The 14,039-nt window shown below is 37.9% G+C and overlaps 1 pseudogene; it reads right to left on the minus strand.

Moving 5' to 3' along the window:
• Positions 1-1,394: 1,394 nt before the first annotated feature.
• LOC129402367 (40S ribosomal protein S19-like) lies at positions 1,395-1,740 on the minus strand (annotated as a pseudogene).
• Between the last annotated feature and the right edge of the window lie 12,299 nt (positions 1,741-14,039).

Genomic DNA, 14,039 nt, shown 5'->3' on the forward strand with positions numbered 1-14,039 from the left:
ATGGGATTATACACACCTGGGTTCCTCTGCAGGTACCTTCAAGCATGAAGCTTGTCCAAATGTGTGGAGAGGGGCCTTGAGTATGGCTGTGGCTAGGTTCCGGAGGTCTTCGGCCACCAGTAGCTCTGCTAGAGCAGGGAGGGAAGCTGAAGCCCTTCCCCTCAGAGGGGCCCCAGGGAAGACAGCCAGGCACGCCGGCAAAAGACTCTCTTGCCCTTTACATAACAAAAATTCTGGTGTGATAAAATAAGTAAGCAACTTTAACTTGTTTAATAAGCTCACAGTTACAAACTTAATAGCAAAGTCATGAAAAAATTTGAAAAAAAAACTTCGAAGGTAATTGAACTTACCTTGTAATGGTTTTTATTTGGCAAAACAACTTCAGAACAAAGACTAAACCATATTCCTCGGCATATGCAAAGTTATTTATACATTTGTTCATCAATTCAAATTTAAGTTCCATTGCAATGTGAGTGCTATTGGGCAAAGAGCCAGTGCCCTATATTTATTATCCTCATCAGAGAAATTCGGTAAATATTTATTAAATGATGAATGAATTTGCACACTGATTCAAGACTTAACTTTTGTGTTTTCATTATTCCTTTTTACTTAATGTTCATCCAAATTTCTCCAACAAAATTGTTTAGTAATTACTGCATTCAAATGAGTCAATAGGAGAGCTAATAAGAAGAATAAATAAAATTTAGTATTTCTGTATGTAGCTATTACTCAAAGAGCATTATGCATATTCTATATTACCCATTTCATGCTCAGAGTCAAAATTAGTACAATTTCACAGGTGGAAACAGAGATAGTTAAGGTTCTCTAGCTACAGAATACAAATACAAGCAGTTTAACTTTAGAGTCAAGCTTATTTTTCAGTCTTGTGCTTCATCTTGGAGGATATAGAGATTTCAAAATTTTCTAGACAAGAATATTCACAAGTGACGCACCTTGATAGCATGTCCTCAGCTACTATTTTTCTTATTTATTTTACAAATATCAGAGTAGTGCAGTTCACAGAGATTGTTGGTTTAGGCAGGATATGGAACAGATGTGAATAAAATGCCATACAAACAAGATAATTGAAGACAGTTAACAAAAGAAAGTCCAATTTATTTTATGAAACTAAAGATAAAAGGGCAAAAACAGGATCAAAAAGGTAAAGGCATGTGTAAGGATAGATTTGACAGTATGGGGATTACTTGAGGTGAGGAGAAGCAAGCTAACTTGTAAGGGGGTGTACCCATACGCAGAAGCCAGAATATTGGAGCTCAGACAAGGGAGAGAAAAGTTAAACTCAACTGAGGAAAGCTGCTGCGACTTGCATCTCTTGGCTCCTGGTTATCCTACGTATAGGAAACTGCAGTAGACTGATAATAAATGCTCCGGTTTTAGCGGTACGAACGAGATTGCTGTCCCTGAGGTGTCAGCTTGTGGCTCCCACCTTGGTCCTTCTCCATCATCTCCAGCTGCTCTTGGACCCTCTGCAGAAGTGGCTGGGCATGACACTGTTCCTCTGCTACCCCCCGCGCCGCCCTGCAGGGACAGGTGCCGCGCTGTTGGAGGCAGTTCGAGTGTAGAACCAGTTATCCTCGTAGGGCGCCAGCTCCTTATGTTTGGCCAGCTTGCCGGTGTCCCCCCATCCAGGGACTTTCAGCTTCCCGGACTTTTTGAGACCAGCTGCCAGGTCTCTGACAACTCCTGCTGGTTCACGTCTTTTACAGTAATTCCAGGCATCTTGCGTCCTCCGCGCAGCCAGCCGGGGGAAGGAGAGAAAGAAAACAAGTTACACAGGAATAATTACAGAGGTAGACCTAAATAAAAAACAGGGTCAAAGAAATAATTATATTCAAGAAAGAAAAAGATGGCGATTACTAGAGTGATCAGAACACATTAAAACCTATTACAGAAGAGATCCAAGTATAAAAATGCAATGCAATGTACTTTAGGTCCAGAGTTGAAAACTTACAGATGAAAATGAAAATAGATATTTTATATTGTATTAAGCGGTTTTAAGTTCCTTGTTTACATAGGTTAAAATCATATAGGAATCACGAATTGGCTCTTACCGATTTCTTTTCTGATCAGTCTACTTGCCATTTCTTTAAGTTTTGTTGGAGCAAGTAATATAAAGTAAATTTGTCATGTGTCTAAGGAGGCAGGTTGGGGCTGACAGGGAAACTGGGGACACTGGTAGAGGGAAGGTCACACAGGTGGTGTTGGAACACTAACTGCCTGAAACAACTGTATTACTGAGCAACTTTGTAAATTGCAATGTTTTAACAAAAAATAAAATGTATATAAAAGAAATAAATAAATAAGTATAAATTTAAAAAGAAAATTAAGATCTATTAGAAAGTCATAATAGGTCTCAAAGGAGCAAACACACACATATGGGGTGCCAGGGATTGAGTGCGAATCTTCTACGTGCAAGTCAGGCACCCAAGTCACTGTATTCTCTTTCTAACCCCTCATTTTTTTTTTGCACTTTGTTATATATATATATTTTTTAATTTATTCTTTTATTGAATCACCAATTGGAAAGTTACAAAGCTTTCAGGTTTAAGTCTCAATTATACAATGCTCAAACACCCATCCCTTCACCAGTGCACATATTCTACCACCAAGAATCACAGTATAGCTCCCCCCCACCCCCCACCTCCCCAGCCCCCTAACCCGCCTGTGTAACTGATAAATTTCACTTTACTTTCACTTTACTTTGATTACATTCAATATTTCAACAAAAACTCACTATTATTGTTTGGAGTTTCTCCCCCCAAAGTTGGACCTGCTGAAGAGGAAGCATTTGATAATTTGTTTTCCATTGCTGAGAATGAAGAGATATGAGGTCAAGCGACTACACTAGCAGCCCCATAGTTTTGGATTTCTGTATTTTAGTATTTTAGTAACTAAGTCCAGAGAAATTTCTGCCTGAAATTGCATCACTGCAAGTTTGTATGTCTCTGCTACTTTATATTCCACATATGAGTGCAATATTTCTATGTCTGTATCTTTCTTTCTGACTCATTTCACTCAACATGATACTTTCCATGTTGATCCACATATATGCAAATTTCATGACTTCATCTTTTCTGACAGCTGCATAGTATTCCATTGTGTAGATGTACCAGAGTTTCTTTAACCAGTCATCTGTTTTGGGGCACTCTGTTTTTTTCCAGATTGTGACTATTGTAAACAGTGCTGCAATGAACATAGAAATGCAGATGTCATTTCTACTATACCTTTTTGCCTCTCCGGGATATATTCCCAGGAGTGGTATTGCTGGATCAAATGAAAGCTCAATTTCTAATTTTTTGAGAATCGTCCATATTGTTTTCCAAAAGGGCTGAACCAGTCGGCATTCCCACCAGCAGTGAAGGAGAGTCCCTTTCTCCCCACATCCACACCAACAGCGGTTGCTTTTGTTTTTTGGGATGTGGGCCAGTCTCTGTGGTGTGAGATGATATTTCATTGTTGTTTTGATCAGCATCTCCCTGATGATCAGTGATGTCGTACATTTTCTCATGTGCCTCTCAGCCATTCAGATTTCTTCTTTGGGAAAGTTTCTGTTCATTTCATGACACCATTTTTTTTATCGGGTTGGCAGTTTTCTTCCTGTGGGGTTCAACCAGTGCATTGTATATCCTTGATATCAACCCTTTATCTTATGGGTACTGCATAAATATCCTTTCCCATTCTGTAGATTGTCATTGTATTTTGGCCACTGTTTCTTTTGAGGTGCAGAAGCTTCTTAGTTTGAGATAGTCCCATTAATTTATCTCTGTTTTCACTTGCTTGGCCAGTGGCATGTCATCTTTGAAGATACCTTTGGCTTCAATGTCTTGGAGGGTTTTGCCGGCCTTGTCTTCAATGTAGCTTAGGGATTCAGGTCTGATGTTGAAGTCTTTAATCCTCGTTGATCTGACTTTTGTACATGGTTATAGGTAGAGATCTAAGCCCATTTTTTTTTGCATGTAGCTGTCCAGTTTTGCCAGCACAATTTGTGAAACATGCTTTCCTTGCTCCACTTCACATTTCTTGCTCCCTTATCAAAGATTAGATGATCATATATTTGGGGGTTTGTATCAGAGTATTCAACCCTGTTTCATTGGTCTGCAGCTCTGCCTTTGTTCCAGTACCATGCTGTTTTATTATTATTTAATATTATTGTCAATTAACATTCAGAATGGTCTGGTCCCTTATAGTCTTAAGAACAGTTTATAGTTATATGTATTTCTCCTTTGCTTAACTAATACTGAGTAATGCATTCAAGTTCCATGTATATTTTTCAACTTAATTATTTTAAGTGATCTCTTATTGCTTAGAAATGTAGTTTAAAAATTGCTGATATTAGACATTTTATATGTATGAAATGAGAGATATTTGCCAAGGCAAATAAGAAATTTGAAATTTTAATGACCAATCATAAAAGATAGTGATTTCTGTTTAGTTTTTTAGTTTTTATAGTTTTCACTTTGATTAATCTTACTGTATTCTTCTAGACACACTTCACAAGGAAAAATATTTATTCCTAAATAATATAGTATTGTAGTTAATCCTCTGAGAAAGTATGGGTAGTCACTGAGGTTTTTATCAATATGTACCTGAATTTGTTTCTTACTATTATTTTGTCACTTCATGATTGCCTTAAAATATTCAGTATTTCGAATGGCCAAAAGGCACATGAAAAAGTGTTCTGCATCACTAATCATCAGAGAGATGCAGATCAAAACAACTTTGAGATACCACCTCACACCACAGAGACTAGCACACATCCAAAAGAACAAAAGCAACCGCTGTTGGAGAGGATGTGGGGAGAAAGGGACCCTTCTTCACTGCTGGTGGGAATGCCGACTGGTTCAGCCCTTCTGGAAAACAATTTGGACGACTCTCAAAAAATTAGATATTGAATTCCCATTTGACCCAGCAATACCACTGCTGGGAATATATCCCAGAGAGGCAAAAAAGTACAATCGAAACAACATCTACACATGTATGTTCATCGCAGCACTGTTTACAATAGCCAGAATCTGGAAAAAACCCGAATGCCCCAGAACGGATGACTGGTTGAGGAAATTTTGGTACATCTATACAATGGAATACTATGCAGCTGTTAGAAAAAAGGAGGTCAAGAATTTTGTAGTCAAGTGGATGGGCATGAAAAGTTTCATGCTGAGTGAAATGAGTCAGAAAGAGAGAGACAGACATAGAAAGATTGCACTCATCTATGGTATATAGAATAACAGAGTGGGAGACTAACACCCAAGAACTGTAGAAATAAGTACCAGGAGGTTGACTCCATGGCTTCGAGGCTGGCCTCACGTTCCGGGGAAAGGTCAACTCAGAGAAGCGATCACCAACTACATTGTAGTCGAAGGCCATGTGGGGGAAGGGAGTTGCGGGCTGAATGAGGGCTAGAGACTGAGCACAGTGGCCACTCAACACCTTTATTGCAAACCACAACAGCTAATTAGAGAGAGAAAACAGAAGGGAATGCCTTGCCACAGTGGCAGGGTGGGGTGGGGGGGAGATGGGATTGGGGAGGGTGGGAGGGACACTGGGTTTACGGGTGGTGGAGAATGGGCACTGGTGAAGGGATGGGTTCCAAACTTTGTATGAGGGAAGTATAAGCACAAAAGTGTATAAATCTGTAACTGTACCCTCACGGTGATTCTCTAATTAAAAATAAATAAATTAAAAAATATATATTCAGTATTTGTGTTGATTTGATAATTGTTTCATAGCTTAAAAATCATTAAAAACCAATCACTGGAATACTAAGTAAATTGTATCTACATATAACTTCATTTCTAAAACATCAAACCATTGATAGTAAAATGAAGTATGAAATTCATCATCTAGTCTAATGTCTGAGAATTTATTTTTCCAAAGATAATTGATCTATGATTGTCACTGCATTACGCTTTGAGAGCTTTGCTATCAATGTCAAATGGTAAAGAGGGATCCTGCATGCTCCAGTGATTTTTTCTGAATAATAAAAATTCCAAAAATAGAATCTAGCAATGAAAGTCATCAAAGAGGGAGTGATGGAAAGAGGAAAGCCAGGCAAATTGTTTTTTATTTTGCATAGCTGAAGAGCCAGATGGCTTAACTGGATTTTTATTTTCAGAACCACCCACTGCAAGATTTTAACTAAGTCCCAAGTCAAATACAGTACTGCCAAATTGAGTTTAACAGTGTCTAGACCAAAGCCCATTATCTTACCCAGGCCGTCCCAGGTTTCTTATCCTTGTTGTGCTGCCAAACCTGTATGCCTTCCACATTTTTTCTGGAAAATTTCCCACTTTATACTGGTCTAGAAATAATTTTATTTATTTTTTTACATCTTTCCAGGTAGATATGAGATAAAGGAATAAACATGGTATGTTCTTGGGGCATATACAAAATTCTCCATAAGAATTTTAAAAATTTAATCAAATCAGAGAACAATTTGATATGAATGTTTAATAAATAATATCCCTTTTTCACTTTTATTAATTTGACATAACCTTTAATGACTATGTTTATTATCAAAGAGAAGGAACAAAAAAGATTTGATAAGTTAAACGCATAATCTTGTTGTATTTTTCTGAACCATTTTAGGGAATTTTTATTCTAATAATTGCTCTCATAGTTCCAATAATTTTTCTCTTGATCATCAATCTAATAGAATTATAGATAAAAGTATATGCATCTTATATAGTTTTTGCTGGTGATTTTTAAATCCTCATTTAAAATTCCCAAATAATTCCATTATACCATCCTGCTTTTGAAAATTTGTGCTAGTTTTTTTTTATACTTTACTTCTTGTATTCAACATACAAATTTTGGCAAAGAATTGGAGGCAAGATGACTAAAATTTTCAGGAAAGGCTGTACTTTTGGTATTTCCTTACCAATAGGAAACATGTTGGAACATGATTCTGGCCAGGACAAATAAATAACTATTGAAAATGATCCAGTTTAATTTTGAAAGTAAAAAGCCTGGAGAGATTCTAAGTCTCCTGTTAATACCCAAACTTTAGGATAGAGAGAAAGATAAATAGGTAGATAAATACGCAGATAGTGTTAGAATAATAGAAAATCCATGAGCAATTGATCATTAGTTTTAACCCCCCAAAATGGCCGATAAATATTGTATAAGTTTATTCCAGTTAACTAACATTGGATTTTTTTTATGAGATTGAACCATTTTTCTAAAGAATGTTTCAATAAAGCAATTTTTGTCAGAGGATATGAAGGAATTTATTTTGGCATCTTCTTTCTTTGGAGTTTCTATCTCCTTTGAAAAATCTGGTTTAAATTTACCCAACCACATTCTCTACTTCTTCTAATTCACTAGCTGTTTGGATCCTGGACTCAGCTGTCAATCCAATTCATGTGCTCGGGAGCTTCAAACATCACTGCCCTGCTCTGGTCTCCTCTCTTCTGCCCTTTATAATGTAGTCAGATTCCACACCCCACCCTCCTGCCTCAGAATAAACCAACTGCAACAGCATTTAAAATATCAGTCTTGAAGCAATTGTGCTAACTCATTTAGGGATAGGATTAAAGGTAGCATGACATTTACCAAAATCTTTTATGATTTAATGCATTTAGGGATGAGAACAGTGCAAAACCAAAGAGACAGAATCTGGGCATGCTGTATCATTTTACATGCAGAGAGGCTAATCTCTTGAACCTGGAATATTGTTGCATGTAAAATGATATGTGAGAGTCAGCTTTTTGATTTTTGAGTATAAACCCTGGCAATCAATTGAATGTTTTTGTCTAACAGAGTGTTAACACATTTGCATCTCCATCACTAGACAATTCAATCTTGAGTTCCCTTTTAGAATATTTTAAGCCAAGGGATCTGAAAGATAGTACAGTGGGTAGGGGTTTTTGCCTTGCACATGACCTACCCAGGTTTGATCCCCATAACCACATATGTCGAACCCCACCAACAGTGATCCTTGAGTGCAGAGCAAGGGGTAAGCCCTCAACATTTACAGGTGGGACCCAAACAATCAAACAAACCAAAATTTTAAGCCTATTGGGGAAACAGTCTCAAACTTTCATGTAGCTTTATCCAACTTTCAAAACTGAAAGGAAAGTGGGGTGATACTGAGTTACAAACTTATAGCCTAAGAAAGTAGGATCTGAATAATCAGCATTAAAGTAAATACACCATTTTAATCATTTGCTAGAAGTGTTAGAGCAAATTATTTCTAATTTCAACTTACCTACTGACAAAATCAATGAAACAGCATCTAGCCCTTGAGCATCAAAAAAGATGGTCCATGTGAATATTCAAAAGCAAGCAGCAAGATTCAATTTAACATGTGTTAGATAAGGGATCATTATTGATTTTTATAGAGTTTATAGGGAGGAAAATTGGAGCAGATCACAGTGACCTTATCTTACTTCATCATCTTGGCACCAGTGGCCCATTTCTGGTTTTACTACATACAGAAGGATCATCAAGAGTGGGTAGTGAACTCTATTTTTGTAAATATCTTCTTAATATTTTATTCTGATAGTTTTTGGTTGAGCATGCTTTAAATCTTTTCTCTGTAACAACTCAGAATATTGTCAAATGTTTCACATTTTCACTTTCAGGCTTTCAACATTTTGTATGCAGATTACCCTCTCCTGTTCACCCACAATACCTGGCCAATTATATGGCTTCTCCTTCCAATGGGATCAATATCACGTTTACTGTTATATCCTTTTCCTGTCACCAATTTGTGTTAATCTTTATTCTGATGAAAGTTTAGTTTCCCTTGCTCTTCCTCAGAATTATGTACCTGCCATCTGCCTTGTTTGAAATATGGTTCTATGTATACATATTTTTTTTTAATTTTTTAATAACTTTATTGAATCACCATGTGGAGGGTTACATAGTTCTCAGGATTATGTCGGTTATACAATTCTCAAACACCCTTCCCTTCACCAGTGCCCATCCTCCATCACCAACCCCCCCAGTATACCTGCCGCCCCCGCCCACCTCCCCAGTCCCCACCCTTGTACATGATAAGTTCCACTTCGTTTATGCCTTATCTCGATTACATTCCATGTTTCAACACACAACTCACTACCGTTGTTGGGGTTTCCCCCCAAAAAGGAAAGCAGTCCTATTGCCAAGGAGACATTTGATAGTTCTCCACTGCTAAGAATATAGAGATATTAAGTCCCGCTGTTTGTTACATAACTTTTCTTTTTCCCCCTTGCCCCGCGCCACCGAGTTCACGCCTGTTTGGTAATCGCCACGCTGCCTGACAAGGGAAAAAAAAACCGAAAAGGATGGTTATTTCCCGTCATCGGCAGGCGTGGGGCTCTGGCTTAGTTGATAGACTAGTAGAGTGTCTGGAAGCAGTTTCTGGAACCGAAGGTCTTGCGCTGGTATCGGCTCCGGCTCGAGATTCCACCAGCGTCCCACTGTTCCGTGTACATAATTTTCCCCCTTATATCCCATTCCCACGCCACCAGGTCTGTTTGCTTAATGGACATCACACTATGTTTGACACCACGCCGCGTTTCTTCCCGAGAAAGAAGGATATTTCTTCTCAGCTGGTGTGGGGATATAGCTTAGTTCAGTCTAGAGAGATGGCTACCACTTTGATTGCCTTCAATATTTCAGCAACAGACTTACTATTCTTGTTAGGATCTCCCACAAAAGTCCGACCCATTAAAAAGGGACATATTACATATTGCTGATGCTAAGATGACATTAGGCCGCGCGGTTTTGGGTTTCTGTATAAAGTCCAGGGAAAGTACAACCAGAAATAACATCACTACAAACTTTTACCCTTTTATGGTGCTCATAAGATGGAGAAGTCCTGCGCTGTGTTCAGGAGGGAGGAGTTGAGAGAGAGAGACAGGTTAAGAGAATTGGGGGATGCCCGGGTCCCACTGTTTCAGCGCACCGTGGGGTCTCTGGTCCCATGCCGGAATTAGTTCAGTGGGCTGCCTGGAGTCCAAGGGCGCTCCCTTGGGCTCTTCCATCATGCTCGCTCCGCAGCCGGATCCAAAGGGAAGCACACGTGGGGAGGTGGGTTTAAATATCTATCTGCGGTGGGCGGGGGTCGCCGCCCCCGCCCCCTGGGGTCCCCCGCAAGCGCGCGAAAGCGTCCTGTTTCAGCTGGATCGCCGGCTCCATTTTGCGCTCCAGAAAGCCGCGGATCCTGCGCTGTGCTCAGGAGGGAGGAGTTGAGAGAGAGAGACAGGTTAAAAGAATTGGGGGATGCCCGGGTCCCACTGTTTCAGCGCACCGTGGGGTCTCTGGTCCCATGCCGGAATTAGTTCAGTGGGCTGCCTGGAGTCCAAGGGCGCTCCCTTGGGCTCTTCCATCATGCTCGCTCCGCAGCCGGATCCAAAGGGCCTATGTATACATATTTTAACAAACCCTAGAAAATCCTGTGTTCTTCCTATTTCCACCCTGTACCACATCCTCTCCTGGAAACCATTGCTATTTTATTGTCTTCACATTTATGATCTTTCCAGCACATCGTGTTATAGTATGTAACCTTTTCAGATTAACCTCTCACTTAGTAACATATGTTTAATGGCTTAACTCCCCATTTCTTTCCAACACTGATTAATATCCCATTATCTGAATATGCCAGAGTTTATCCATTAACCTACTAAGGGTGTCTTGGTTGCTTCTCAGTTTTGGCAGTCACAAAGGTGTTGTTTATTGGTTTAAGGGTTTACAGATGAACACAGCTATTTATTTCAAATGGGAAAGTTCAAAGAAGTGTGATTTCTGGATCTTATTGCAAGAGTATGCTTACTTTTGTCAAAAACTTTTCTCAAGTGGCTGTAGAATTTCACATTCCTGCCAGCAATGTATATCAGCATTTGGTATGGCAGTGATCTATATTTTCCTTTTAATTTGCAATTTCTTAATGATCTTTGATGTACGGAATCTTTTCATATGCTCATATGTCATATATATTTCTTCTTCCGTGAAAATTCTATTAAGATCTTTAGACCATTTGTTAATTAGGTTGTTTTTTTTCTTGAATTTCAAATGTTCTTCTTACATTTTGGATAGCAGATGTATCTTTTGAAAATATTTTCTCCCACTATGTGACTTGTCTTTTAATTATTCTGACACTGTTTCACACAGCAGAAGTTTCAGATTCCAATCAATTCTTTGTTTATAGATTATATTTTGATACTTAATCTAAATATCACTGTCACATTTATGTAGGGTTCACCTTTGTAATCTCTGAGAGCTAATTTTGTTTTATGTTTGGATCTAGGACCCACTTTAAATTATCATTTGTCAGAGGTATAGAAGTTGTGCAGATTCTTCTATTTTATATATAGATGTCCAGTTTTATAACACCATTTGTTGTAGAAACTGACATTTTCTTCATTGCATTATAATTGTTCTTCTACAAAACCAGTTCCCTGTGTTGTACATATTGGTTTCTGGGATCTCTATTCTTTTACACTGATTTGCTTATTCTTTTTTGCTTTCTTGATTTTTGGCCACACCCAATAGTGTTCAGCTGTTACTCATGGCTCTGTTTTAGGATCAGTCCTGACTTTACTCCAAAGACCATGCAGTACGAGGATCAAACTCATGTCTCTCACATGCAAAGCACATGCTCAGTCCATTGAAGTATCTCTCTGATTCTATTTGTTTATTTCTTCACCAATTCTTCTCTATTTTATTTTAGTGTATAGTTTTACTATAGTTTTATAGTAAATCCTTAAGTCTGGAAACATTAGACTCCTTTTTCATTCCTTTTCTTCAATCTCATGTTGATCAATCTGGATCTTTTCCTATCCATGTAAACTTTAGAATAACATGTAGATTTTTTTTTTAAATATAGAATCATGAATTTGGAGTGATGATACAGCTGAGTGCAGGGCAAGGAAAGGGCAATTACCTTGCACACAACTCAGACTATTTAAATTCCTTGTACCACATTTGATCCCTCAAAACCTGCCAGGGGGATCCATAAGTAGAGTAGTAAACCCAGAGCACTGCAGATGTGGCCCAAAAACCAAAACAAATGAACCAAAAAGTCAGATCATTTAAAGTTCACTGAAGAAGCTACACCTAGAGGACTAGGGAATGTTGATGGCTACAACATAACTAGAAACAAGTTTATGAAATATTTTCTGGGAATGATGTCTGGATTTCATGCATATAGTAGGTGTCTTTAAAGACCAAGATTAAAACCAACGCTTTAAAAATTACAACTATAGACTTAGGCTATATATTTTAGGCTGCTAAAATCTCAGGGCTGGGCGAATGGAGATGTTACTGGTACCTGCTCAAGCAAATCGATTAACAACAGGATGACAGTGAACTATAGACTTAATTGTAATAGGTGTAGAATTATCAAAATTACTTCTTGTTCAGATATTTAGGTGTTTTGTAATTTTCAAAGAATTGGTTCATCTATCAACTTTTGACAGTGATATGTTGATTGTATTTACTTTTATTATTTTAATTTCCATTCAATATATTGCATTTACTGTTTAAAATTTATATTATTGATGGCTAATTGTTTTTCTTTTTCTTATCGTAGGTCAAGGTTTCCTAATTTATTGGCTGAAAAATAGTTTTAAGTTTTTTTTTTTAATTTTATTTTATTAAATCACCGTGTGGAAGATTACAATGCTTTCAGGCTTAGGTCTCAGTTATACAATGCTGAAACAACCATCCCTTCACCAGTGCCCATATACCACCACCAAAAAAAAAAAAAAAACCCACACAGTAAACCTCCCATCCCACCCCCCCACCCCCTACCTTGTAACTGATAAGTTTCATTTTACATTCTGTTTACTTTGGTTACATTCAATATTTCAACACATACCTCACTATTGTTGTTAGGAGTACCCCTCTAGATTCAGACCTACTGTGAAGACAAATAAGGTCGTGCGGCCGCTACCGCGGTTTTGAATTTCTGTACTTTAACAAGAAGTCCAGGGAGATTTCTTCCAGATATTAGATAATTACAGGCTTGAAAACCCAATCTGTGGTCGTCTTAATATGGCGGCCACCGCGCCCTTCATCCCCGGAGAGAAAGAGGCGAGAGAGAAATACCTTTCCTCTCCTGGGCGGGCACGGGGCCGAGGCTTAGTTCTCAGGCTGGAGACATTCTGCGAGGAGTTGCCCATGCCGAAAGAGGTTTTGCTGGATCTGGATTCACGCTTGTGCAGCTGCGGAGAGGCCGCACATGCGTGCGGCCCCCGGGATCACATCTCGGCAGTAGTTTTAAGTTTTATTCCTTTTCCAATTGCTTTTATGTTTTAATTCCATTGATATCTACTTTAAATTTTAATCTACTTTCTTTATTTTTATTCCACTATTTCTTAATTTGGTGAGGTTGATCTTAAAATTTTACACTTTAGAACTTTATTTTTCATTGTATATAAATTTAATGTTATAAATTTTATCAAACAAAATTTATATTACTAACTTCCACAACTTTTGATAAACTGTATTTTTATAACTCAAAATTCAACATTTTTCTTCTGTGCCATCTTTTTGAAACATTGTTATCTAGAAGTATGTTGTTTAAATATTATCAATTTTATTTTTTCCATCTATTAATAATGTCAACTTGTAATTTATTATTTGAGACATATTTTCGGTGATTTCTAGGCTTTCAAATTTGATAAGATGTGTTTTGTAACTTAGTAATGGTGAATATTTTCATGAATATTCATGGTCAGTTAAAATAATGTATATTTGGGGGCTGGAGCGATAGCACAGCAGGTAAGGCATTTGCCTCGCACACGACTGACCCGGGTTCGATTCCCAGCATCCTATATGGTCCCCCAAGCACCGCCAGGAGTAATTCCTGAGTGCAGAGCCAGGAGTAACCCCTGTGCATTGTTGGGTGTGATCAAAGAGCAAAATAAATAAGTAAATAAATTAAATAAAATAATGTATATTCTCTTTTTTGCTCCATTGATTATCTAGAAAGGTTAATTTTATAAAGTTGGTTGATTGTGAAGTTTAGATTATCTATATACTTATTCATTTTCAGTTTGATTGATTTTAATTACTGACAGAAGGGTGTTGAA

Source organism: Sorex araneus, chromosome 1 (assembly GCF_027595985.1).
Source record: "Sorex araneus isolate mSorAra2 chromosome 1, mSorAra2.pri, whole genome shotgun sequence".
Taxonomy (NCBI): Eukaryota; Metazoa; Chordata; class Mammalia; order Eulipotyphla; family Soricidae; genus Sorex; species Sorex araneus.